The sequence below is a fragment of the Misgurnus anguillicaudatus genome, chromosome 2 (assembly GCF_027580225.2).
Source record: "Misgurnus anguillicaudatus chromosome 2, ASM2758022v2, whole genome shotgun sequence".
Lineage (NCBI taxonomy): Eukaryota > Metazoa > Chordata > Actinopteri > Cypriniformes > Cobitidae > Misgurnus > Misgurnus anguillicaudatus.
Window position 1 is genome coordinate 10,492,841 of NC_073338.2, and position 26,090 is coordinate 10,518,930.

Consider the following 26,090-nt stretch of genomic DNA (forward strand, 5'->3'; position numbering starts at 1 on the left):
AAACGATCCAACTCCTGTGTCTCTACGATGTTCTGATGCGGAGATATAAGGCTTTGTTTACTCTGTTGCTAGGGTACTGTATTTGGTTGCTAGGGGAAAAAATGGCATCCACTAGTGATTACCCTCCGAGTCACGAGTCAAACGGTCCAACCCTGTGTCTCTACGATGTTCTGATGCAGAGATATAAGGCTTTGTTTACTCTGTTGCTAGGGTACTGTATTTGGTTGCTAGGGAAAAAATTGGCATTCACTAGTGATTACCCTCCGAGTCACGAGTCAAACGGTCCAAACCCCGTGTCTCTATGATGTTCTGATGCAGAGATATTAGGCTTTGTTTACTCTGTTGCTAGGGTACAGTATTTGGTTGCTAGGGAAAAAATTGGCATCCACTAGTGATTACCCTCCGAGTCACGAGTCAAACGGTCCAAACCCCGTGTCTCTACGATGTTCTGATGCAGAGATATAAGGCTTTGTTTACTCTGTTGCTAGGGTACTGTATGTGGTTGCTAGGGAAAAAATTGGCATCCACTAGTGATTACCCTCCGAGTCATGAGTCAAACGGTCCAAACCCTGTGTCTCTACGATGTTCTGATGCGGAGATATAAGGCTTTGTTTACTCTGTTGCTAGGGTACTGTATTTGGTTGCTAGGGGCGTGGCTTGGGAGTGACCAATGATGTGGCCACTGATTACACTCCGAGTCACATGTAAAACGGTCCAACACCTGTGTCTCTACGATGTTCTGATGCGGAGATATAAGGCTGTGTTTTATTGGTGATATAACATGTTTGTATGTTTTATGCTGCGTTTTTTTTTTTTTTTTTTTTTTTTTTTTTTTTTTTTTTTTTTTTCTCTTTTCCCCATTTTTCCTTTATGTACTTTACTGTACTCTTTGAAGAAAACCTGATTGTATAACCACCTGGGCACTTTGTTTGGCTCAGGTATGGCAATTGTATCTGATCCCTGTCAATGTCAAAAGCTTGCAATAAAAAAAAAAAAAAAAAAAAAAAAAAAAAAAAAAAAGGCTGTGTTTATTATGTTGCTAGGGTGCTCATTTTGGTTGCTAGGGGCGTGGCTTGGGAGTGGCCAATGATGTGGCCACTGATTACACTCTGAGTCACAAGTAAAACGGTCCAACCCCCTTGTCTCTACGATGTTCTGATGCGGAGATATAAGGCTGTGTTTATTATGTTGCTAGGGTGCTCATTTTGGTTGCTAGGGGCGTGGCTTGGGAGTGGCCAATGATGTGGCCACTGATTACACTCTGAGTCACAAGTAAAACGGTCCAACCCCCGTGTCTCTACGATGTTCTGATGCCGAGATATAACTGTTTGAATTTTATGTTGCTAGGGTGCTTAAAAGTGGTTGCTAGGGGCGTGGCTTAATTGCTCTGATACTATCCTGATAGACTGATTGGATGTCTGAATAAAATGAGCCCACCCCCTTGTCTCTACGACATTGTAAAGCGAAGTTATCCCATCTGGAACTTTTTTATGTCCTTATATGGGCATGTTTCCTGCCCCATTATAAGTCAATGGGGTACTTTTGGGTGCCTCTTACACCCCAGGGGTACAGCTTACACCCCAATGTGATGTATGTTCTTACAGAGTCTACCACCCTCTTCAAATGTTATAACCCACATGTTTCTACAAAATCCTCGAGCGGAGCTATGACCCGTCAAAGTTAGGCCCAATGTTAAGTCAATGGGATTTTTCGGGTGGTTTTTCGCCCCCCTTTCAAAAATCCTGCACCCGATTGCTTATAAAAGTCATAGCACCGCTCTCCTCAATAATCCGGTCGATTTGAGCCCTCTTTCATGGGACTACGGCAAACCGTGCGGGACGAGTTACGCGCCGAAAAAAGTGTCCAGAATAAGAATAATAAGAATAAGTATGAGCAATAGTAATAGTGATGCCTTGCATAAATGCAAGCACCACTAATAATAAGTATGACGAATAGTAATAGTGATGCCTTGCATAAATGCAAGCACCACTAATAAGTTTAATAGCAATAACAATATATTGGCTTTTTCAAAGCCAACATAATAAGTATGAGCAATAATAATAGTGATGCCTTGCATAAATGCAAGCACCACTAATAAGTATGAGCAATAATAATAGTGATGCCTTGCATAAATGCAAGCACCACTAATAATATCCCTGAGGAATAGTAATAGTGATGCCTTGCATAAATGCAAGCACCACTAATAATAAGTTTAAGTGCAACAACAGTATGTTGGCTTTCTCAAGCCAACATAATAAGTTTAAAAGCAATAACAGTATGTTGGCTTTTTCAAAGCCAACATAATAATAATATCCCTGAGGAATAGTAATAGTGATGCCTTGCATAAATGCAAGCACCACTAATAATAAGTATGCAAGATAATAATAGTGATGCCTTGCATAAATGCAAGCACCACTAATAATAATAAGTATGAGCAATAGTAATAGTGATGCCTTGCATAAATGCAAGCACCACTAATAATAAGCTTAGATCGAAGAACAGTATGTTGGCTTTGTCAAGCCAACATAATAAGTATGCAAGATAATAATAGTGATGCCTTGCATAAATGCAAGCACCACTAATAAAGATATAATAATAAGTATGAGCAATAGTTATAGTGATGCCTTGCATAAATGCAAGCACCACTAACTAGATAGGTACATTTCCTGAAGAAAATGTGAAGTGGTGCTTGCCGTGGCAAATTTCGGGGGACAGTATATGTCTATACTCCATACCACAAGTAAAACAATCCAACCCCCGTGTCTCTACGATGTTCGGATGCGGAGATATAAGGCTTTGTTTACTCTGTTGCTAGGGTACTGTATTTGGTTGCTAGGGAAAAAAAATGGCATCCACTAGTGATTACATGCCGAGTCACGAGTCAAACGGTCCAACCCCTGTGTCTCTACGATGTTCTGATGCAGAAATATAAGGTTTTGTTTACTCTGTTGCTAGGGAACTGTATTTGGTTGCTAGGGAGAAAATTGGCATCCACTAGTGATTACACTCTAAGTCATGAGTCAAACGGTCCAACCCCCGTGTCTCTATGATGTTCTGATGCGGAGATATAAGGCTTTGTTTACTCTGTTGCTAGGGTACCGTATTTGGTTGCTAGGGAAAAAAAATGGCATCCACTAGTGATTACATGCCGAGTCACAAGTAAAATGGTCCAACCCCTGTGTCCCTACGATGTTCTGATGCTGAGATATAAGGCTTTGTTTACTCTGTTGCTAGGGTACTGTATTTGGTTGCTAGGGAGAAAATTGGCATCCACTAGTGATTACACTCTGAGTCACGAGTCAAACGGTTTTTCAAAGCCAACATAATTAACACACTAACAAACTGATGAACTTTCTGACATTTCTTATTTTCACTCATGCTCAGCTGTGCAAATTAAAATTAATAATTGGCAGGTAAACATTACAAATATCACAATGAAATGTAAACAATAATGCATTTTTATTTAAAATGTTTTATACTGATCAGATCCTATCTGTGACATTATTTGCTCTTTGTATAAAAGTGACTATCAACCAAAAGTAGTAATTTTAAGAGTTTAAATGTATATAAAATGTATTTTAAGCATTAAATTATTTTGCCCACATAGGTCCCATATGGGTCCCATATTATCATCCAACATGGGTATACCTATATGGGACCCACATAGCCAACCCACATGGGACCCATATTACCCATGTTAAGCCCATGGCCACATGCAACCCATGCTGCCCAGATGGGACCCACGTGGGGCCCACATATCAATGTTGGCTGGGAAGTGATTTTACATACTTTAAAATCACTAACAAAAATTACAATGTCTGTAGTATCTCCCACTTGCAGTTTTGATATTTTATGAAAGATATGAATAAGTGGGCCAGGTAAAATATGTTATTAAGGATTTAATATTTACTTCATAAACACTGCATGCCATCTGTTACTATATAGCAGCACTATTTACAGTATTAATGTAAAGTGAATTTATTTCATACTGAACCATCAATTATCAATGATAAACAATGCAATTTTCCAGTTATTTTATTGAAGATTTGTTTGTCAAATATGACAAGTAAAACACATGACACTAAGTGTACATTCAAAATGACAAACAGTGTAGAAGTTTCAAATACAATGAGCTGAATAAACTCTGACGCGGCGTGTTTGTCTACGCATACAGCCACATTGTGCAGTAGTAAAACGATCAGAAATTGATTATTTTACACACATTTCAAGTGGCAAAGTCTTATTAACATTTTGGTGACCTGAATAAATACGTAAAATAAAAATAGTCACGATTATTCTAGCAGCCTATGTGCACAAAAAGCTGTTACTGTACCCAGTTAACATGACAGACTCCGACAATATTCAGATAAATTAAATTAAAGTTTACACAAGAACACAGACAATATTTTATTAACAAAGTAAATATTGTAAATGTAAGTATCACGCTAAAGCGTGTAATAGACACGCTGGTCCACTAGAGGATGCGTGTCAATGTCACGCTTTGCCTCCTCTAGGCGTGAAAATGACACGCATTTGTGAGGATGATAACCAATAGGGGGCGATAATTTCTTATTCCCAACAACTTCAACAAGAGAAGCGACGCAGTGATATTGCGTTCTCTCGAGCTCCATGGGTAAGGCTTTCTTGGAAATTTGGTGATTAATGTTACTAAAATTGAGTAAATCCTAGTGATGGGCAGAGCGAGGCTTCGTGAAACACTGAAACAGTTGAATCAATTGTGTCGAGGCTTCGAAACATGGTTCGAAACCGCCTCCACAGTGACATCTAGTGGTCAATCGCACGTATTACCATAGAGCAGCCTTGACAAGGTTTTAGACGAGCGCTGACAAATTGTATCCCACCTGTTGATTGATTAACACAAGTGAATAGGTGGGAGAGTGGATAGTGTCATCGATTCTCATGCAAAAAAAACCTTGGATCGAACCTCGGAAAATGCGTTACTATTACCGTTGTCACAATTAAGTTACATATTTTTTGTTGTTGTTTTAACATCTGTTTGACAACTACATGAGCTTTTAGGCTCATTATTGTCAATAACTGTAAGATGGTCTATTTAATAAATAAATAAATACCACATAAACAATAAGAAATTAATAAAATATATCAAGCCACCATGTCACATATAAATATCTGCTGTGTGTGGAAGGAATTAGCCTACTTCTTTTTTTACAGATAATTTCTCCAGCCTTAAAAAAACTCCTCTCACAAAAACCCACAAGGTCAATATGCGTTTATTTCACTTTTATACACATGTGCGATTGTGTTGTCTGTTCCCGACCGTGCCAATCAAAGGCTGATTCGGCAGACCACACCTGATGAAACACTTAGTGAAACACTTCGAGGCTTTATTTGGTCATAGTCACGTGACATGGGTGTTTTGAATCACGCTTCGGATCAGTGTTTCGACACATCTGCGCTTCGGGATCTCGCAAAGCTTCGGAACGACTGTTTCGCGTCAGCCATCCCTAGTAAATCCTGTGTTTATGTTAAGTCTTTGTTGCAACGTTAGCAATATAATATCACCGCTAAGGCAACAGACAAGTCGCACGCGTTTGCAGTAGGGGTTCAATCTTCAGCTGGCTGGCAGGGGCAGCCACTGGCGGGTCACGTGACCCGACACTCAGCCACTGGCGGCCGACACTCAGCCACTGGCGGGACACGTGACCCGACACTCAGCCACTGGCGGGTCACGTGACAGCCAGTGGCAGCGATTCCTTAAAAGGGATAGTTTCATGTGTTTGGAAGTGATATGCATTGTCTTTCTTTCATTCAGCATGTTTAATGTCTATGCGTGTTAGTTATTTAAATATGAACTTTGATTAAAAGCTATTTTTCATGCATTCACAACCGGTAGGGCGATCAGTAAGTTACAGCCAGCAGCAGAGTGACACAGCTCCTAATGGAGCGCCTTTCTTTTCTGTTCAAAACCGGATTTATTTGCTGTTTAATGAATCTGTTTTATGTTTCAGTCAAATGGTTATTAATGCTTTAAAGAATGGTTTTACTCTGCTTATGGATGTCTTTCAATAAACAATTATCATTTTGTAAACATTTATCCCGTTTAAGTTTCTTGAATTGAATTGATATGTAGGCTACTGGATGCATTCACAACCAGCTGTTTTGCGCGAATTTTGATGCGCACCCTCCTGCTATCAACAAAAGGATTTATACATTTGTTTTAATCTGCATTTGTGCTTATGGATGTCTTCCAATAAAACAGCATCATTTTGTAAACATTTATCACGTTTAAGGTGTTTAAAATCAAATGATCTGTATTGGATGCATTCACAGCCAGCCAGTGAGAGAAATGATCTGTACTGGATGCTTTCACAGACAGACCGTGTTGCGCAAACTTTTGACTGCTCTTCACGAAGGAATTATATTATTTTTACTCTGATTTTGTGCTTACGGATGTCTTCCAATAATAAATCATCATTTTGTAAACATTTATCGCATTTGAGATGCCTAAAATCAAACGATTTCTACTGGATGCTTTCACAGCCAGCCAGTGAGAGAAATGATCTGTACTGGATGCATTCTCAGACAGACCGTGTTGCGCAAACTTTTGACTGCTCTTCACAAAAGGAATTATATTATTTTTACTCTGATTTTGTGCTACTGCTTACCGATGTCTTCCAATAATAAATCATCATTTTGTAAACATTTATCGCAGTTGAGATGCCTAAAATCAAACGATTTCTACTGGATGCTTTCACAGCCAGCCAGTGAGAGAAATGATCTGTACTGGATGCATTCTCAGACAGACCGTGTTGCGCAAACTTTTGACTGCTCTTCACAAAAGGAATTATATTATTTTTACTCTGATTTTGTGCTTACGGATGTCTTCCAATAATAAATCATCATTTTGTAAACATTTATCGCATTTAAGGTGCCGAAAATCAAACGATTTCTACTGGATGCTTTCACAGCCAGCCAGTGAGAGAAATGATCTGTACTGGATGCATTCTCAGACAGACCGTGTTGCGCAAACTTTTGACTGCCTTCATAAAAGGAATTATATTATTTTTACTCTGATTTTGTGCTTACGGATGTCTTCCAATAATAAATCATCATTTTGTAAACATTTATCGCAGTTGAGATGCCTAAAATCAAACGATTTCTACTGGATGCTTTCACAGCCAGCCAGTGAGAGAAATGATCTGTACTGGATGCATTCTCAAACAGACCGTGTTGCGCAAACTTTTGACTGCCTTCATAAAAGGAATTATATTATTTTTACTCTGATTTTGTGCTTACGGATGTCTTCCAATAATAAATCATCATTTTGTTAACATTTATCGCATTTGAGATGCCTAAAATCAAACGATTTCTACTGGATGCTTTCACAGCCAGCCAGTGAGAGAAATGATCTGTACTGGATGCATTCTCAGACAGACCGTGTTGCGCAAACTTTTGACTGCTCTTCACAAAAGGAATTATATTATTTTTACTCTGATTTTGTGCTACTGCTTACCGATGTCTTCCAATAATAAATCATCATTTTGTAAACATTTATCGCATTTAAGGTGCCTAAAATCAAACGATTTCTACTGGATGCTTTCACAGCCAGCCAGTGAGAGAAATGATCTGTACTGGATGCATTCTCAGACAGACCGTGTTGCGCAAACTTTTGACTGCTCTTCACAAAAGGAATTATATTATTTTTCCTCTGATTTTGTGCTTACCGATGTCTTCCAATAATAAATCATCATTTTGTAAACATTTATCGCATTTCAGGTGCCTAAAATCAAACGATTTCTACTGGATGCTTTCACAGCCAGCCAGTGAGAGAAATGATCTATACTGGATGCATTCTCAGGCAGACTGTGTTGCGCAAACTTTTGACTGCTCTTCACAAAAGGAATTATATTATTTTTACTCTGATTTTGTGCTTACCGATGTCTTCCAATAATAAATCATCATTTTGTAAACATTTATCGCATTTATGGTGCCTTTTTTATTCTTCATTTGTGCTTACAGGAATAAAAGGAATCATATAAATTTTTCACTCTGCATTTGTGCTTATGGATGTCTTAAAATAAGCAATCATCATTTTGTAAACATTTATCACTTTAAAGGCGCTTAATTTCAAATGATCTAAATTCGATGCATTCACAGTCACCTCAGCACTGTTTTGCGCAAACTTTGACGCGCACCCTCCTGCTTTCCACAAAAGAAATAATATATTTTTTACTTTCCATTTGTATTGGTTTCTCTCAATATGATGGATGATTAGGGCCAATCTACAATTTTAGTATCGTTAGGCTGCTGTTTCCTCTTAATTTATCGTTGCATTGTCTCCTCTCTTCATTTTGTGTAAGGAAGGTATTTAATTTGGTATGTTTGAAGATCCGCTTGTTCATGTCACTCCATAATGTAAACAATATGTGAAATGATAAGAATTCGTTTTATGCATTGATAGCATTTTCCGATATTTTTATACCCGTCAAAAGAGTGTCATGTCAGATTATTTCATATGACCTTTTGAGATTGTACATTATATTTTAGCAACATTTTATAGGTTTTCTGATTAATTCTTTTCAAATTTATTTTCTGTAATTTGTTTTTGTGTTTGCTAGACTTAGTTCCCATTTGTTTGCTTGAAAAATAACAGACGGTCTATATTTGATTGGAATTTGTCGGTTTTGTTATATTTTTCCCATAGATCTCAATAAAAATAATTTATTTCATATATATTTTGTATAATACGCTCTAAAATATCTTACTTCTTATATAATTACTTACTGTTGTTGCAACTTTTTGTTGTAGTTAAATTTATTAAGGAATAATTGTAAGTCATTAGAATTATTATAAAAATATGGAATAAACAATTAAAATTCATTCATAAACCTGAAGTATCTATATTCTGTATAAACACTATTATATCTTTCTGTTCTCCATATTAACAATTTTTTATTTACGTTAACTGCCTATCAAATTTGTATTTGCCATGTCTTCTGCATGAAATGCCTATCAAATTAATCTTTGCCAAGTTTTCGGCCTTAACTGCCCATCAAAATAATATTTGACAAGTTTTTGGCGTTAACTGCCCATTAAATAAATCTTTGACAAGTTTTCGGCCTTAAGATTTTTACATAATTAGGGGTCAAGCATCGAAGGTGCTGAGACACCTATTGGAATTGTTAGTATTATTATTATTAGGGGCCAAGCACCGAAGGTGCTGAGGCACCTATTGGAATTGTCAGTATTATTATTCTTCATCTTCTTCTTTCCCAATGGGAGTCTATGGCAGCAGCCCTATGAACTGTAAGTAGGAAAATGATGAAATTTGGCACAGTTGTAGTGGTGGTCTTAAAAAGTCATGTGACCAAAAATGGGTTCTCTAGCTCTAACTCTATAGCGCCACCAGCAGCTCAAAAATTCAATGTTCAAATGGTTATAACTGGTGATCCATTTGATCTATTAAATTCTACTGAGTACACGTGATTGCTCTTATTGTTTTTAATGACGTACAGTAAAACTCCACCCATTACAGTAGCTGCCATTTTGAAATATACAGTATTCCGTTTATTCGCTACTCCTCCTTCAAATTTGATTCAATTGTTGTGAATTTTGGCAAAGATGATCTTTGGAGTGAGCCGCACAGAAATGACTGAACAGAATTTTTTTTGACATGTTTTTTTTAATGTAGGCATGTACAATATACAATGTGTCTTCCCGAGGAAGAAACTATAAGAGCACGTAAACAGAAGATCTTAAAAGATTTGTGACAAATTGGCATCAAATAAACAAAGAAAAGCAAAAGAATAAATAAATAAAAACAGTGCATAAATTATAAGATACATGCATAAACATATTCAATATAATAAATAAGTAGATGAATAAACTACAAATTAAAAAGTTGGGTGCCCAATGCGCCTTGGGTGATTGCTACGTTGTAAGTTGCTTGTTGTGCTTTGGGTGCTCATTGCGCTGAAGGTGCTTGACCCCGCAATTGCTGCTTGCAGCTATATTTAAGTATTGTTTTTACAATAAATAATATTGATTATTTTGTTAAACATCATTTGCGTTACACCACATTTTGTTGCTGACAAAACTAATTTTTTTAACATGTAAAGGTTTTTTTGGATATTTGTTTTTGTTGATTTTCGATTTCTAAGTAAAATAATTTTTAATGATAATGAAAATTATAATTGTGATATAACAAATTGACAGTACTTTGTTTAATATGTATAGTGATACTTTTCTTCTTTAATTTTCTTTATAGTAATGTTAATCCAAATGTCACTAGTAAACCTATATTATTAGGCCAATTTAATAAGTGCAAATAATTATTTATCTTTTTCCTTTAATCCCTGCCTATTGTATTTCAAGCTTATACTACTCTAAGCAACCCCTGAAATTTGTTTTGTGAGCACTTATATTTGCGAAGACTTCTCACTTTTAAGTCGCTTTGGATAAAAGATTACGCTAAATGAAAAATATAACTAAATAGCGTTATAATTAACACTAACTAAACAGGGTTATATTTCTATACATTAGTTTGTAACATTAGTTAATAAAAAATGATTCACACTACACCCCACCCCACTTTGCCTCCACTAAAAGGTGTGGTCTACCTCTTAACGTTATTGGCTGGAAATATGGCGGTTGTTCTTAGCTGAATTTCGCACATTATTTCACAATTAGCAACGAATTCGTAGCGATCAGTTGATCAAACTCTCTACAGAACTTCTTTTACGGAACGTTTCAAGGCTATGCAAGTCTTTGCTGTGCCAGGTAAGTAAGATAGTAATAAGTAATCGTTTATACTATTAATAACGTTTGTTAATTTGTAATATATATATTCAATGTATTTTTATAGGTACTTGAAATACATTCCAGAAATCGCAGTCATGGCAGGCAAGTTAAACCTGTTTATTTTTTATGTTCGTTGCAACTTTTTCCTATTGCCATAAATAATGTTTTATTATGTATGTTAGTGCTTTTTGGCACATTGAAAGATATTTCCATGGTTTTACAGACAAGACATGACACGCAGTGTGATTATCATGCTAAAGATACGCCAAATTCCGATTTTGCGTGATACGGCAGTCCTTCCCATTCACTTATGGCGAATCGTTTCGTGCCGTTTTATTTATTGTTTTCTCATTTGTTTTCTGTTTTTTTTTACCATTGTCGCTTGGGTTTAGGGTTAGAACAACTTTTTGTTATATAAAAATGACATCCTACCCAAACCCCATCTCTAACCCCAACTCCAAGCGACCATGCTTAAATATAAACAAAAACATGGAGAAACCTGTATATTAAATAACCTGCTTAAACAAATCTGAAATCTAACCCTACACCCAAGCGAAAATGGTTTAAAAAACAGAAAACAAATGAGAAAACAATAAATACGGCACGAAACGATTCGCCATATAAGTGAATGTGAAGGACTGGCGTATCATATGCACGCAAAATCGGAATTTGTCATATCTATTGCACAACCCTATATCACGCAAATACGTGACTATTTCACGTATGGACCAACGTGAAAATGTCACGTATTTGCCGGGTTTGAACGTGAGCGTGTCACGTTTTCTGTTTGTGTCACTTTCACGTTTTGGTTACTCAACTTTTTTGTCCTATTTTCAAACCATTAATCACACTGCCTGTCGTTTGTACGCTTTTTGGTGAGAATGGGTAAACCCAGCTAGAAGCAAAAAGTTCTAAGAACGTTCCCTGAAAGTTCCCAAGGTTCCCAAAACATTCTGCCAACGTAAAAACTGTCCAGTTTTCTTTAAGTTCTAAGAACGTTTCTGGGTTGTCTGAAGGTTAGAGGAATGTTACATCTTACCATTTTTAAACGTTATGACAATGTCATGTTTTAATGTTCACACAATGTTTAAAACAACAACTGTTTATTATATTGACTTGTTTAATTGTTAGGTAAATGATAGAGAAACATTGCATTTTATTATTTTATAAAACATTATTTCTGAATGTTTACTAAATATATTGCTGTAGAAAACACAATTCACTCATTAGGTTTAGATGTTGATGTTTTGTTTCATTTTAAGTTACCATTATTGTGATCAGTGTTTGTTTTAGTTGGACTTTTGACCCTTGACTTTTTGCTTTCTATTTTTTCCCTGGTTATGTTAACTTTGTGATAATGCACCACATTTGTTATGAACATGGAAAGTTAATAGTGTAATTCTGTGGTTGTTGGTACATAATGGTAAAGATCATAACCTAATTAAATTACTAATCAAAAGTTTATTTTCTGTCAATAATGCAAATGAGATCCAGCGCTTTCACAGCAGTGTGTCATTAAGGAGTTTTAGAAACTTTGGACAAAAAATATCTGCTGTATAAATGGGATGCACAAACATCAAGAATCCGAGTATGAATCTCAACCATGGTGACAAATACATTTTAAAAAAAATCCTTATTTATCCATGCTGCAGTGCATGTTGGGAATCCTGAATGAGATTTGTAATTTGTTAATACCCAGCATGCACTGCAGCATGAAGTTTTTCATTTAATTGTCACCATGGTTAGAGTCATACTCTGATTCTTGATGTTTGTGCATCCCAATTATACAGCAGATATTTTTTGTCCAAAGTTTCTTAAACTCCTTAATGACAAACTGTTGTGAAAGCGCTGGATCTCATTTACATTTTTGACAGAAAATAAACTTTTGACTAGTAATTTAATTAGGTTATGATCTTTACCACTATGTACCAACAACCACAGAATTACACTATTAACTTTACATGTTCATAACAAATGCGGTGCATTAACACAAAGTTAACATAACCAGGGAAAAAAATAGAAAGCAAAAAGTCAAGGGTCAAAAGTCCAACTAAAACAAACACCAATCACAACAAGTGAGACTCCAAATGAAACAAAACATCAACATCCAAACCTAATAAGTGAATTGTGTTTTCTACAGCAATATATTTAATGAACATTCAGAAATAATGTTTTATAAAATAATAAAATGCAATGTTTCTCTATCATTTACATAACAATTAAACAAGTCAATATAATAAACAGTTGTTGTTTAAAACATTGTGTGAACATTAAAGCATGACATTGTCATAACGTTTAAAAATGGTAAGATGTAACATTCCTCTAACCTTCAGACAACAGAAACGTTCCTAGAACTTAAAGAAAACTGGACAGTTTTACATTGGCAAAATGTTTTTGGAAACCTTGGGAACTTTCTGGGAGCGTTCTTGGAACCTTTTTCTTCTAGCTGGGAAACCAGGCCATAGGGTTTACTATAACAAGCACATAGCTTAACAAGTTATTTACAAGCATGTAACTCAATACAACAATCTTAGTTGTTCAAATGGTCTATATCTTTCCTTGTAGGGAGATCATTTGAGTTTGCTTCTGAGGATGAACTCTATGGTCTTTGTGAAGAGACAGACTGTATTTACTGCAGGATTTCTGTCCCAATGATTCAGCATCATCTGTCACAGCGTCATTTTAAAGGCGCAATATTTTACAAAGAAGCAAATTCAGGTAATTTATTTGATCAATAATTGATCATGCCTCTTTTTCCGTTAATAAACGTCTAACTAACGTCTAACTAATGGCTAACGTGTATTTGTGATTTGCTTATAGTGAAGTTTACTATACCTTGCTACTGCACTGATGGAGCACATGGCAGGAGCCACTGGCATTGTTCTAAGTGTGCAAAAACTATACAGAGAGCTGTGGATTTCAAAACACATTTGAAAAAACATGGTTTGTATTATTTCTTTAATATCATCTAGCAAAATGAACTTAGTTGCAGCCGATTTCATACCTCAAATGCCAAATGTCTGTACTCTGATATCATCTTTATTATGTATTTATCCATCCATTCATTCATAGGTTGTGAAATGGCAGAGAAATCTTCAGGTATGACAACTTTTACCTTAATTTAAAACTTAACATGGCATTACTCTCCAGTTCAGTAGTTTATTATAGCAGAAATGCATTATTAAATTGGTCATAATAGATTATTTTATTGTTTTAGTGGACCCGCAAACCACTAGGGCAATAAAAGATTCTATTTCAGAGGAAAAGCTATCCTTGGAAGAGCAAGCTCAGAAACAACTCCAACACCAGACACCTGTAAAGAGAAACCTCCCTCCGGAAAAGGCACATTTGAAATGCCAGACATGCAGGATTGAGTTTTCCACTACATCAAATTTAAGGAGACATGAGAAGATGCAACACGGCTTGGAGGAACCTATGCTTTGCGTAGATCAAAAAAAATGCTATATATGTGACACCAAAGGAGCAACATGGGCCAAGACTTCCAGTCCACATTATTAAGTCACCTCACCTTGATAGATTATTTTGTGAGTCAGAAACATGTAGGGACATGTCAAGTATAGCCACCCGGAGTGGATATCCTGCAACTGAGTGTCGCCACCTTAAAAGGTCATGTACGGCAGAAGGATACATTCCTCCACCACCACTGAACAGTATCTCTTTGGACAAAATGCTGGACAAAGGATTAATCTCCAAGTCTAGGCTTCAGGAATGTAGGGACCTACATTTGAAGTCCAGTGAAGAGGGAGTTGATTGTGTCTTTCCTGTTTTTTGGGGAGAACATGGCCTGTCACAGAGATACATCTACTTCTCTGTATTCACCAACCTCAAAGACAGTTGGTGTCTGCTTGGGAGAACAATCGTGACATTTGACACAATATCTGGTAAATGGCACTGCCAGTGTAGGGGCACCAAACACAGACAGAGTTGTGTTCACCGATATTTATGCATGTGGTGGATATTTCAGGAACGTCCAGAGTTCCTACAAAAGGATGTTAATGTAACTCCAGAAGAAATAGAAGACCTTAACGAGCAAGAAGAGATGGATGATGAGCCACAACAACCAAATGAGACAGAATCAGGGGTCATTCAAATGACAGAGTACTTTTTGAAGATTAAAAGAATCCCAGAAGATCTACCGCAAGATTTAATAATCACTGAAATGCCTGTACCTGAAAGCTTTGTGCCTGAAGAGACACAGTGCCCGTACTGCCCAGGACCATGTCCCCCCAACCTTGGCGAGGCGCAATTGAAGACAAAGCATGCCACCATTTATGGACTGTTTTCTGTGCACAAAGGTATTTTGTTACACTTAACGTGTTATTTTGTTATAGCAAATATGTATTTTTATTATATATGTAGATGTTCATTTTTTTTCACCAGGTATTCATGTTTACATAAAAAAATGCCCAGTGTGTGGTAACACAGTTAGATTCCAAGAATACAAATCAGGTTTTCACAATTTCAATGACAAAGTATTTGTCACAATCCCATTGTGTTCACTTTTGACCACAGGGTTTTCGGTAAGTAAAAAAAACTTTTGAAAAATGCATTTTATATTAGTAGTTGGATTTAACCTTCACTTGAATATTATATATTGTCTGGTAATCACAATTAAAATATCTCCTTGCAACAGAATCACATTGCTGTTGGACGTTTATTACGCACTTTGGAGGACCACAGCAAAGTGTATATTCCACACAACACACTAAGAAAAGCCTTTTACCACTTCAGTGCATTGAGAAGTTATTCATATAATTTCTTCTGCTATCGTTGTGGACATCATGCTCCTATACTGATTGCAGACACAAACTGGAAAGTGGCTTTTGACTTGCCAGGTAAGAAGTTAGTTTATCTTATCCTGTTAAGGCTGTTATAATCTCAAACTTATCACAAAGACATCCCACTTTCTGATCTTTGTGTATTCTTTATGTCTAGTGCATCTGATGAAACGGCCAGATCTGACCAACAGCACGTCCCAGGACACACAGGTGAATGTTACAGAAAGATGGGAAAACCTCGAAAAGGAGATAATTGCAACAGGATTCTGTGATGGTAAGTTTTTCTAATATATTTCTATAAGATATTCTTTTAAATATTTTAAATAATCAAATACGTATTTATTTATTTATTTATTTGTTCAGTATTACATTATATTGAATTTCTATTTCTTAGATACATGCAGCAATCCCTTTTCTAGCTCTCTGAGTTATTCTGCTTTTACACCATGGATTGGACAATATTCCAGAATGTCAAATGTAATTCCAAAGACTGAGATTTACAAAGGACTCTCCCAAAAGGACAGATTGTGTCCAAAGAGAGCAAATGAGGAAGTTGATGAGGACAAGATACGGCAAATTCTGGACACAAAAGTGGTAATTCAACATGCACATTACATCTTAAAGTGTATTTATGGAGTTTATGTATTGGTTAGTACTAAGAACTTTGGAGACAATGTGGTACTTGTATAAATTAATGATTTAGCCGCGGTTGTATGCATCACTGAATAACATTGAAAAATGCATTTTTAACAAGCCACGAAAAGATGATCTTAGAAAAGCCTGCAATGCACTGGGTGTTTCAGCAAGTGGCTCACAGTCTGACCTCATTAACCGGCTGGAGGAACTTCTTCTGTATAAAGATGTATATCCAAAAATGTTTGTAAAGCTTCATAAAACAGGAGGTAAGATATGCATGTGGTTGTCAACAAGAATGAGCATAAATTATATGACAAAAAACATTCAGAATATTCATTATAATTTTTTGACTTTACAACTGTAATGAAAATGGACTAAAAACACGGACATGACTGATTAGCTTCGATTCCTAACCTCAAATAGTGAATAAATAGCTATAGACTGGGTGAAATGAATTATGTTTTTTTTATTACTCAGGAGGGGTACTGCATCTTGGGTGCACCCATGGCGTTGTGTACTACGAATCACCCTTGTGGTGGCAGGAATCAGCTCGAGACCATGGTGACGCTCTCCTGAGCTTCAAACACCCACCCACTGTGTTCATTTCTGACATAGCTGGTCGTGTTGCCAGACACGTGAATAATCGGACCAATCAAAAGTTTTTCCAGCCACATGACGGCAGGCTCTGTGCTCCAACTACAGAAAATATTTCTGCTGCCTTGGACAAAAAATTAAAAGTGAAGCATGAATGGATTAATACTCTCAAAAGAAGCTCAGTGGGTCCAACTTTACTTCAAGAAGATTCAACTGACAGATTTACCTCTCCCCACCCTGTGACTGGAACAAGTGAACGGTATTCCCTTTATGACAGATTTCATGAAAAAAACCAAAAAAGACCTGAAGAGAGACTGAGGAGCTTGAAACTAATGTCAGATCTAGCCTGTATAGTTAATTCTGCATCAGCTGAACAAATAAACAAAGAGCTGTCAACAAACAAGTACTTTCTGTGTCAAATGAAGGACATCCATTACATGTTTTCCTTGAGGCTTTATTTCCATCTGCATAACCAGAGGATCAACAATGCCTTCCTCCAGGACATTGAAAAAACTTCTCACAAAAAAGTACACATAGGGACACATGGGCACCTCCTTATAGGTGTAAAAAAGGCCAAAGGTACAGTATGCAGTACTTTACATTTAATATATTTAAACAGTATGTTTATAACATGGTGTACATTTTATTTGTTTAATTTAATCCTTTTTTCATCATAGTTCCAGAGTACCAAACAACATCTGCACAGTTACCAGCTGAGTTGCAAGAACGCTCAACTGATAAAGACCTGGAAAGCTTCTCAGTGTCAATGTTTCCTATAAGTGAACAAAACAAGGTATTGCCTGCCTTCATAAAAGTTTCAAAATACAGGTTATTCAAAACTGAACTTAAAATCATTTCTTTATACTCATGTAATCAATGTGTTCTGTTTTTGACAGGAAAAGCTGAAACAGCTGTATATTACCTTCAAAAGAGATAAACAAGTAGTTCAGAGATTTTCACCATATGCCATACTGTTTATGGAAGACTTGAGAAGTGTTTGCCCCTCTTCTCTGTTACATGATGAAGATCCAAGCAAACACATGCCTTGGTATACAGACAATGTAAGTGTGCTATTTATATTTGTATGCTTTGCAATATTTTTGTACAATCTTACATGAATTTGACCACAGTGCCGCATTATATTTTCAGCACCCTGCTTACATTTTTGTGTTGTTTTTTTCTTTTTATAAATTGTGGAATATTAATTTTATATTTATTTCAAAGGCTGTGAACTGTCGTCTTGCTCAACTTGGTGCAGAAAATGAAAACGTAAGTAACCAACAATACAAGGATCTACTCACTTAATATTGTATCATGCAAAATCCATTTAATGTACAATTTTAATGATCATAAAGTTTCATACATATTTCATTTTTATACACAGGTCGTTGCCTTGTACACAGACATGTTCATTTTGTGGCACAGAAAGTGGACAGCAAAAATGGAAATTCCAAGGTCATATCGTCCAAATTTTGAGGTATGCGTGATTTAATTACATAACCAAACGATATGTCAAAATAAAAGTTTATCTTACCACAATTACATATATATACTTTCAATTGTAGAATGCTGAAAAAATCCTGCTCCCAAGAATTGTTGGGGGAGTCTCACCAGAGGAAGGAAACCACTTTATCCTTTGGGTAAGGTCTACACTGATTTCAACCATGAAAATGAGCAGGGCTGTCACATTGTCTTAATATGCTGACTGTAACTTTTTGGTTGAATAACTTTTCAGGTTTTCGATATCCCAGAAAAGACAATCCGTGTTTATGATTCAATGGGGATGTACACATCCATTGAAAATGATGACATGGAGATTCTGAGGTAACTAATATGTCAGCATCATTGTAAAATAAACCTATTAACAATACATTACTTGTAGATTTTTTTCTGCTAACATTACATATACATCCTGTCTAAGATATGAAATATTATGTGTGTATTTATTATGTGTGTATATATTTTTACCTACAATCTTTCTAGAGAGGCCTTTCGAGAACATGGGTCACTAGAAGGCTGGACTGTTTGCTATCCCCAGCAGTGGAAGCAACGTGATGGTTTTAACTGCGGTGTATTTGCTTGCACTGTAAGTTGAATTTTTCATTTCATATATACAATTGAATATAACATTTATTTCGGTAAAATTTGTACTTATTTAAATTAAATTATTCTTTGATAAAAAATACATGTTTTTTGGTCCTTTATAAGGCAGCGGAAATGGAGGCCAAAAACAAAAATATGTCATCAGAATCTATTCAGAGAAGTCAGCTGGCGCACCTGCGTGTTTATCATGCAACAAGCATGTTGAACGATGTGTCCACCAAAGTAAGATAATCAGGGAAAAAATACTTTTTAGTTGAATTTGTCTAAAACAGATTTTGTCAAAGTTTTCATGTACTATTGAACAGGACTTTCCGATTCCAGTTGGTGACCAATGTGACATTGAGACAGACGCCAACACTTGCTTGGCACAGGACATACAAGCCTGCATTTTTCAAAATACAGGAAAAACGTAAGTTAAATGCAATTACATACAAATGTACGTATACCTGTATGATGAGACTTTACAAAAATGTTTATGTTTTTAGAACCCTGCATCCACACATCAAACAAATGAAGTGGGTTCAGTGTGATGTGTGCGACAAATGGTTACACACAGACTGTGCTGGCATAGACCCTGCAGCAGTTTCAGACAACACACCTTTCAGCTGTGGATGTGATCTGAAAATACCACATTCTTTTGATAGGTAAGCAAGTATCATAAACATAAAACAAGCAAAACCATCTTGAACAACAGTTATTTATTCATTTGTCTATTTTACAGCACAGTCAAAGCTTTGGAAGAGGGACTTCTCATTGACACAGTGGTGGAGGATGAAGAAATATTGGTAATTGTTATAAAAAAAGTTATAAAAATGGCACAAGTCAATATTTAACATTAAGACTAGATTTACAATTGTTTATATATAACTAATTACAATATTGTGCTAAAATAACTCTTTTTCTTTTAGAAACTGCATCAGGACCTCACATCGGGTTCTTTAAGATCCCAAAGAATGTTTTTGTTCCAAAATCCATTGTATGCACCAAAACTGAAACGTCATTGCAACCTATGGATCTCTGTTTTTAATGAAAAACAGGTACAAGATTTTTTTGTAAAACTTTTTTTTTTTAATATTGTTTGTAATAGACTTTTACATAGTTTACTGTTACTTTACATGCTACAGGTAGAATGATAATGCGCAAATATGTGTCCATTTTGCTTGATGGTAATAGTGTTGTAGTACATATATAATTATCTTTACATTTACAATAATTTTACTTTATTGAAATTAAATTAATTTAAATAAATTGTGCATCCACAATTCATGTCAAAGACCAATAACTGAAACATCTACAATGTATTTTTTTATAGACAGAAGGAATCATTGACAAGGTGTACAAGGTGTTGGAATTAAATAAAAAAGATTTGTCCAGCCCCTCTTATGCTATGGAAGTCATGACCCCTGAGGTATACTGCATAATATTCAAAATATAGCATGTAAATGATGCTTTACAAAATGTAATTCTATGTTGTGTATCACACACAACATAGAATGCTTGTTATTTATTATGTTTTATTCCTTGTTTACAGATAACCATTCTAATACTGAAAAAGACAGAGGGGTTCCACAGATATCAAGCTGAAAACACCTTTTTGGAACATTCCAGATTTTTAAGATAGTGTGTGTATGTGTGTGTATGTGTGTGTGTGTGTGTGTGTGTGTGTGTGTGTGTGTGTGTGTGTGTGTGTGTGTGTGTGTGTGTGTGTGTGTGTGTGTGTGTGTGTGTGTGTGTGTGTGTGTGTGTGTACACCTGCATGTGTACATATAGGCGATTGTTTGTGAAAACGGTTTAAAAGTCATTGTAATTTAATAACCCTAACCTGATACATTCTTTACTATAACTCCTACTTATAGTTAAACAACATTGTATGTTATGATTTTATTTGATTGTTTTCTTTCTGTTTTACAGGTAACAATTTGAAATGTTTCTTTGGCCAGTCGACAGAACCACAAATCTTTTCAAGGCGAGGCTAAAAACTTTTTGGGAATTAGCGATACATTCACAGAGTGCTTGTAAGTTATTTTAATGAGGACTGTCACATTTACCTAATATAAATTAACCAATTGTGTGTAACCGTGTGACATTTTATCTTTAGGCTAATCAATTTACAATATTTAAAATGGTTTCTATTTTGCTATAATTTGATTGTTAATGTCTGATTATCTTCACTAGATGTCCGATGATCTCAGTTTGATTCTGGATGTGCCAGTGGGGATTGTGATAGCTGAAGATTGGACAACTCTTTAACCCCTCAACTCTCTGATTAGGTTAATTAGAATAGAAATTGAGATTGTGATAGCACTTAGAGATGTGTGTTAGACATTATATATTATATAATGACAATATATCCAACATTAAAGTTTATTTAATTAATAAACACAATATATGGTCAATTCAACTAAATTAAGTTGTCTGTTTTCAGTACTCAACTGAGCAGAGAGAAATAATCTGAGTATTCTCAATTTATTGCAGTTTACAGTGCAGAGGGATTTCATCCATTTAAAGCATTTGTTGAACATTTTAGAAAACGTATATCTTTTAAAAAATGTAAATATTCTGTGTAGTTTTGTAAACATTTACAAAACACAATCAATATTACCTGAGAAAACCAATACTTGAAGTGATATATGATTTTATTCATGCACTATATAATTTTGATTCTATTATGTCATTTAAAATACGATTAGAATTGTTACAGCAGAGTTAAGGATATAATCTCGGTGTACAACGGTGGCTGTCTGAGCTGTCTGTGAATGCATCCAGTACAGATCATTTCTCTCACTGGCTGGCTGTGAATGCATCGAGTAGAAATCGTTTGATTTTAGGCACCTTAAATGTAATAAATGTTTACAAAATGATGATTTATTATTGGAAGACATCCGTAAGCACAAAATCAGAGTAAAAATAATATAATTCCTTTGTGAAGAGCAGTCAAAAGTTTGCGCAACACGGGCTGTCTGAGAATGCATCCAGTACAGATCATTTCTCTCACTGGCTGGCTGTGAAAGCATCCAGTAGAAATCGTTCGATTTTAGGCACCTTAAATGCGATAAATGTTTACAAAATAATGATTTATTATTGGAAGACATCGGTAAGCACAAAATCAGAGTAAAAATAATATAATTCCTTTTATGAAGGCAGTCAAATGTTTGCGCAACACGGTCTGTCTGAGAATGCATCCAGTACAGATCATTTCTCTCACTGGCTGGCTGTGAAAGCATCCAGTAGAAATCGTTTGATTTTAGGCACCTTAAATGCGATAAATGTTTACAAAATGATGATTTATTATTGGAAGACATCGGTAAGCACAAAATCAGAGTAAAAATAATATAATTCCTTTTGTGAAGAGCAGTCAAAAGTTTGCGCAACACGGTCTGTCTGAGAATGCATCCAGTACAGATCATTTCTCTCACTGGCTGGCTGTGAAAGCATCCAGTAGAAATCGTTTGATTTTAGGCACCTTAAATGCGATAAATGTTTACAAAATAATGATTTATTATTGGAAGACATCGGTAAGCACAAAATCAGAGTAAAAATAATATAATTCCTTTTATGAAGGCAGTCAAATGTTTGCGCAACACGGTCTGTCTGAGAATGCATCCAGTACAGATCATTTCTCTCACTGGCTGGCTGTGAAAGCATCCAGTAGAAATCGTTTGATTTTAGGCACCTTAAATGCGATAAATGTTTACAAAATGATGATTTATTATTGGAAGACATCGGTAAGCACAAAATCAGAGTAAAAATAATATAATTCCTTTTGTGAAGAGCAGTCAAAAGTTTGCGCAACACGGTCTGTCTGAGAATGCATCCAGTACAGATCATTTCTCTCACTGGCTGGCTGTGAAAGCATCCAGTAGAAATCGTTTGATTTTAGGCACCTTAAATGCGATAAATGTTTACAAAATGATGATTTATTATTGGAAGACATCGGTAAGCACAAAATCAGAGTAAAAATAATATAATTCCTTTTGTGAAGAGCAGTCAAAAGTTTGCGCAACACGGTCTGTCTGAGAATGCATCCAGTACAGATCATTTCTCTCACTGGCTGGCTGTGAAAGCATCCAGTAGAAATCGTTTGATTTTAGGCATCTCAAATGCGATAAATGTTTACAAAATGATGATTTATTATTGGAAGACATCGGTAAGCACAAAATCAGAGTAAAAATAATATAATTCCTTTTGTGAAGAGCAGTCAAAAGTTTGCGCAACACGGTCTGTCTGAGAATGCATCCAGTACAGATCATTTCTCTCACTGGCTGGCTGTGAAAGCATCCAGTAGAAATCGTTTGATTTTAGGCACCTTAAATGCGATAAATGTTTACAAAATAATGATTTATTATTGGAAGACATCGGTAAGCACAAAATCAGAGTAAAAATAATATAATTCCTTTTATGAAGAGCAGTCAAAAGTTTGCGCAACACGGTCTGTCTGAGAATGCATCCAGTACAGATCATTTCTCTCACTGGCTGGCTGTGAATGCATCCGATACAGATCATTTGATTGTAAGCAACTTAAACGTGATAAAAGTTTACAAAATTATGATGTTTTATTGGAAGACATCCATAAGCACAAATGCAGATAAAAAATATATAAATCCTTTTGTTGATAGCAGGAGGGTGCGCATCAAAGTTCGCGCAAAACAGCTGGTTGTGAATGCATCCAGTAGCCTACATATCAATTCATTTAAAAAAAAACTTAAACGAAATAAATGTTTACAAAATGATAATTGTTTATTGGAAGACATCCATAAGCAGAGTAAAACCATTCTTTAAAGCATTAATAACCATTTGACTGACACATAAAACAGATCCATTAAACAGCAAATAAATCCGGTTTTGAACAGAAAAGAAAGGCGCTCCATTAGGAGCTGTGTCACTCTGCTGCTGGCTGTAACTTACTGATCGCCCTACCGGTTGTGAATGCATGAAAATAGCTTTAAATCAAAGTTCATATTTAAATAACTAACACGCATAGACATTAAACATGCTGAATGAAAGAAAGACAATGCATATCACTTCCAAACACGTTAAACTATCCCTTTTAAGAAATCGCTGCCACTGGCAGGGATGGCAGGTGACGTGACCTGCCGGTGGCGGGTCACGTGATCTGATAGGTCACGTGACCAACCATCCCTGCTGCTGGCAGCTTCCAATCAGCCACTGGCGGGTCACGTGACCCGCCAGTGGCTGCCCCTGCCAGCCAGCTGAAGATTGAACCCCCTCTCCGCGTTTGGTCAGAATCCAATTGGCTCATATTTAGGACATAATTGTTGTTCAGGTGCGGTCATTTAAGAAATCCTAAAATAACATTTAATTTGTGTGTGTGGACTATGGAGTTATCTATAGTGGTTTTTACGTTACTAAGGTCAGAAACATTATTGGATGACTGTTTGATAATCAGCTAATGTATTAATCACAGAAAGCTGCAGTGACTGCATATTATGTTGCTAAACAGTTGTTCTAGCGTTTTTAAACCAATAGTTTTATTAATTTCGCGCGGAATGCAGTTCGTGAAATAAGCTCTAAATGGAAAAATAACCGATTTAAGTAAATAATTGTGTTCATTGTAAATCTGCTCATCTAAACATACAAGGCGGAACCAATCGATCACAGAGAGCGATCGCTGCTGACACCGTCAGCAGCACTTACATTCAGATTACAATAATATTTCACATTATAAGTGTTTTTATATCAAATAAATGCAGCCTTGGTGAGCAGAATAGATTTATTTAATTATTTAATATTATTTATATAATATAATTAGGCTAGTTTGTGCAGTTACATTTATGTCAATTGATCGTTAGAAGGGATTAAAATTGATTGTTATGTTCTGTAATTGTTGTTAATAAATCTGTCAGAAGAAAGTGTGTAAAAGTTTGACTACAGTAACCATATCTAACCAAGCTTCAAGTACCAAGATAATTATTTCATTTATTTCTCTGAATTCAGAATTCAGAACTGTTCATTTATGCAGTTTATGCTTTATTTATAGGTAGCATAACTGTTACCTTTTTTTTTACAGTTCTGCATATATAATATGACAAACCTAGGAGAATTTGCTGTAAGAGAATTAATCATGTTTTTGTTTTCTTTTCTCAGGTCCGGTCAGTACCCACCACCCTTCCCTGTTAACATCACCCACAGTTTATACTTTTTCTTAGATAACCAACGGCTCTTTTAAGAGCCACTTCAATAGACCCTTTTACAGCCCACGTGATCAAATAGCCTGCGTGCGCATTTTGGCAACGGAAGTGATGTTATTTCCCAGTGGTTCTAACGTGTAAGCAACTCAGAAAGTTTATTAAAACGATTTCCCCACATCAAAACGTCTGGTTGTAGCATTTGGTTGCACTAATATAATATACGTATATGTATTTGGCCATCTTCTAACGTCTTCTATCCACTCCACTATAGTACACGGATTTGGTAACTGTGTAGAAGATAAGTCAACTTTTTAAACTAACTTTCTCTGTCTGTGTTGCTTCACTGCTGATTCTTGCCATGCTTCCGTTGCCAAACTGCATGCGCATACGTTGCCACGTCATCATTGTGTACAAACAGTAAAAGGGTCACTCACTCTTTCGCAAGCTTCTCTGTTTTCAAGTAAGTATTGTAATTTTATTCTTTTGTTTTTCTTTCATTTTACTCTCTCTCTCACTGTCCAAAACACTTAGCCTATGCCTCTTTGTCTGACCAATGTAGTATTGTTGAAATGGCTGCTGAGCAAGACAGAGGGAGAGCAGAGTGTGTTATTTTCATAGCAGACATGCTTCTTGCTCAAATCAAGGTGAGTATATTTGTTGAGATTGTGTTCTTGCAGTATTGTGATAATTCTAAAGTGTGCGATTTAGAGTGCAATAATTGTGTGAACTGCTCAAGAGTTGGCTGTATTTCAGTATTACCATACAAGGCACACTTTCTTTTATGCAAGGCAGAGGAACCCAAGGGCAAAGCAACAGCCATTAAAGGGAGTACATTTAATGTCAGATAGGTGGAGAAAATGCTGAAGGAGGTCCACTACTAAAAAGAAGCAGAAGTGAAGAGATACAAAGCTTCAGCTACAGGTATCCATGTTCTACCAGATTATTTGTGATTTGTCAGCCTCATTTTTTCTAAGCTATATTACTGTGCCCATTGTTAATGCTTTCTCACAAATTATTGAACTTCTGT

At 35.9% G+C, this 26,090-nt stretch overlaps 1 long non-coding RNA gene and 1 other non-coding gene across 2 annotated transcripts; both read left to right on the top strand.

Moving 5' to 3' along the window:
* The first annotated feature begins 4,546 nt into the window (after nt 1-4,546).
* Nucleotides 4,547-26,090, top strand: LOC141367313 (uncharacterized). Its single transcript, XR_012371651.1, has 3 exons — nt 4,547-4,633; nt 25,020-25,707; nt 25,852-26,090. It is a non-coding gene; the product is annotated as an uncharacterized lncRNA (long non-coding RNA).
* Nucleotides 13,352-21,299, top strand: LOC129454622 (uncharacterized). Its single transcript, XR_012371650.1, has 25 exons — nt 13,352-13,725; nt 13,855-13,881; nt 14,000-15,098; nt 15,184-15,323; nt 15,437-15,638; nt 15,739-15,855; nt 15,976-16,175; nt 16,336-16,483; nt 16,695-17,390; nt 17,489-17,604; nt 17,708-17,872; nt 18,036-18,080; nt 18,196-18,288; nt 18,377-18,451; nt 18,547-18,635; nt 18,795-18,897; nt 19,020-19,136; nt 19,220-19,323; nt 19,400-19,558; nt 19,636-19,699; nt 19,823-19,951; nt 20,227-20,322; nt 20,446-20,536; nt 20,826-20,929; nt 21,090-21,299. It is a non-coding gene; the product is annotated as an uncharacterized protein (transcript).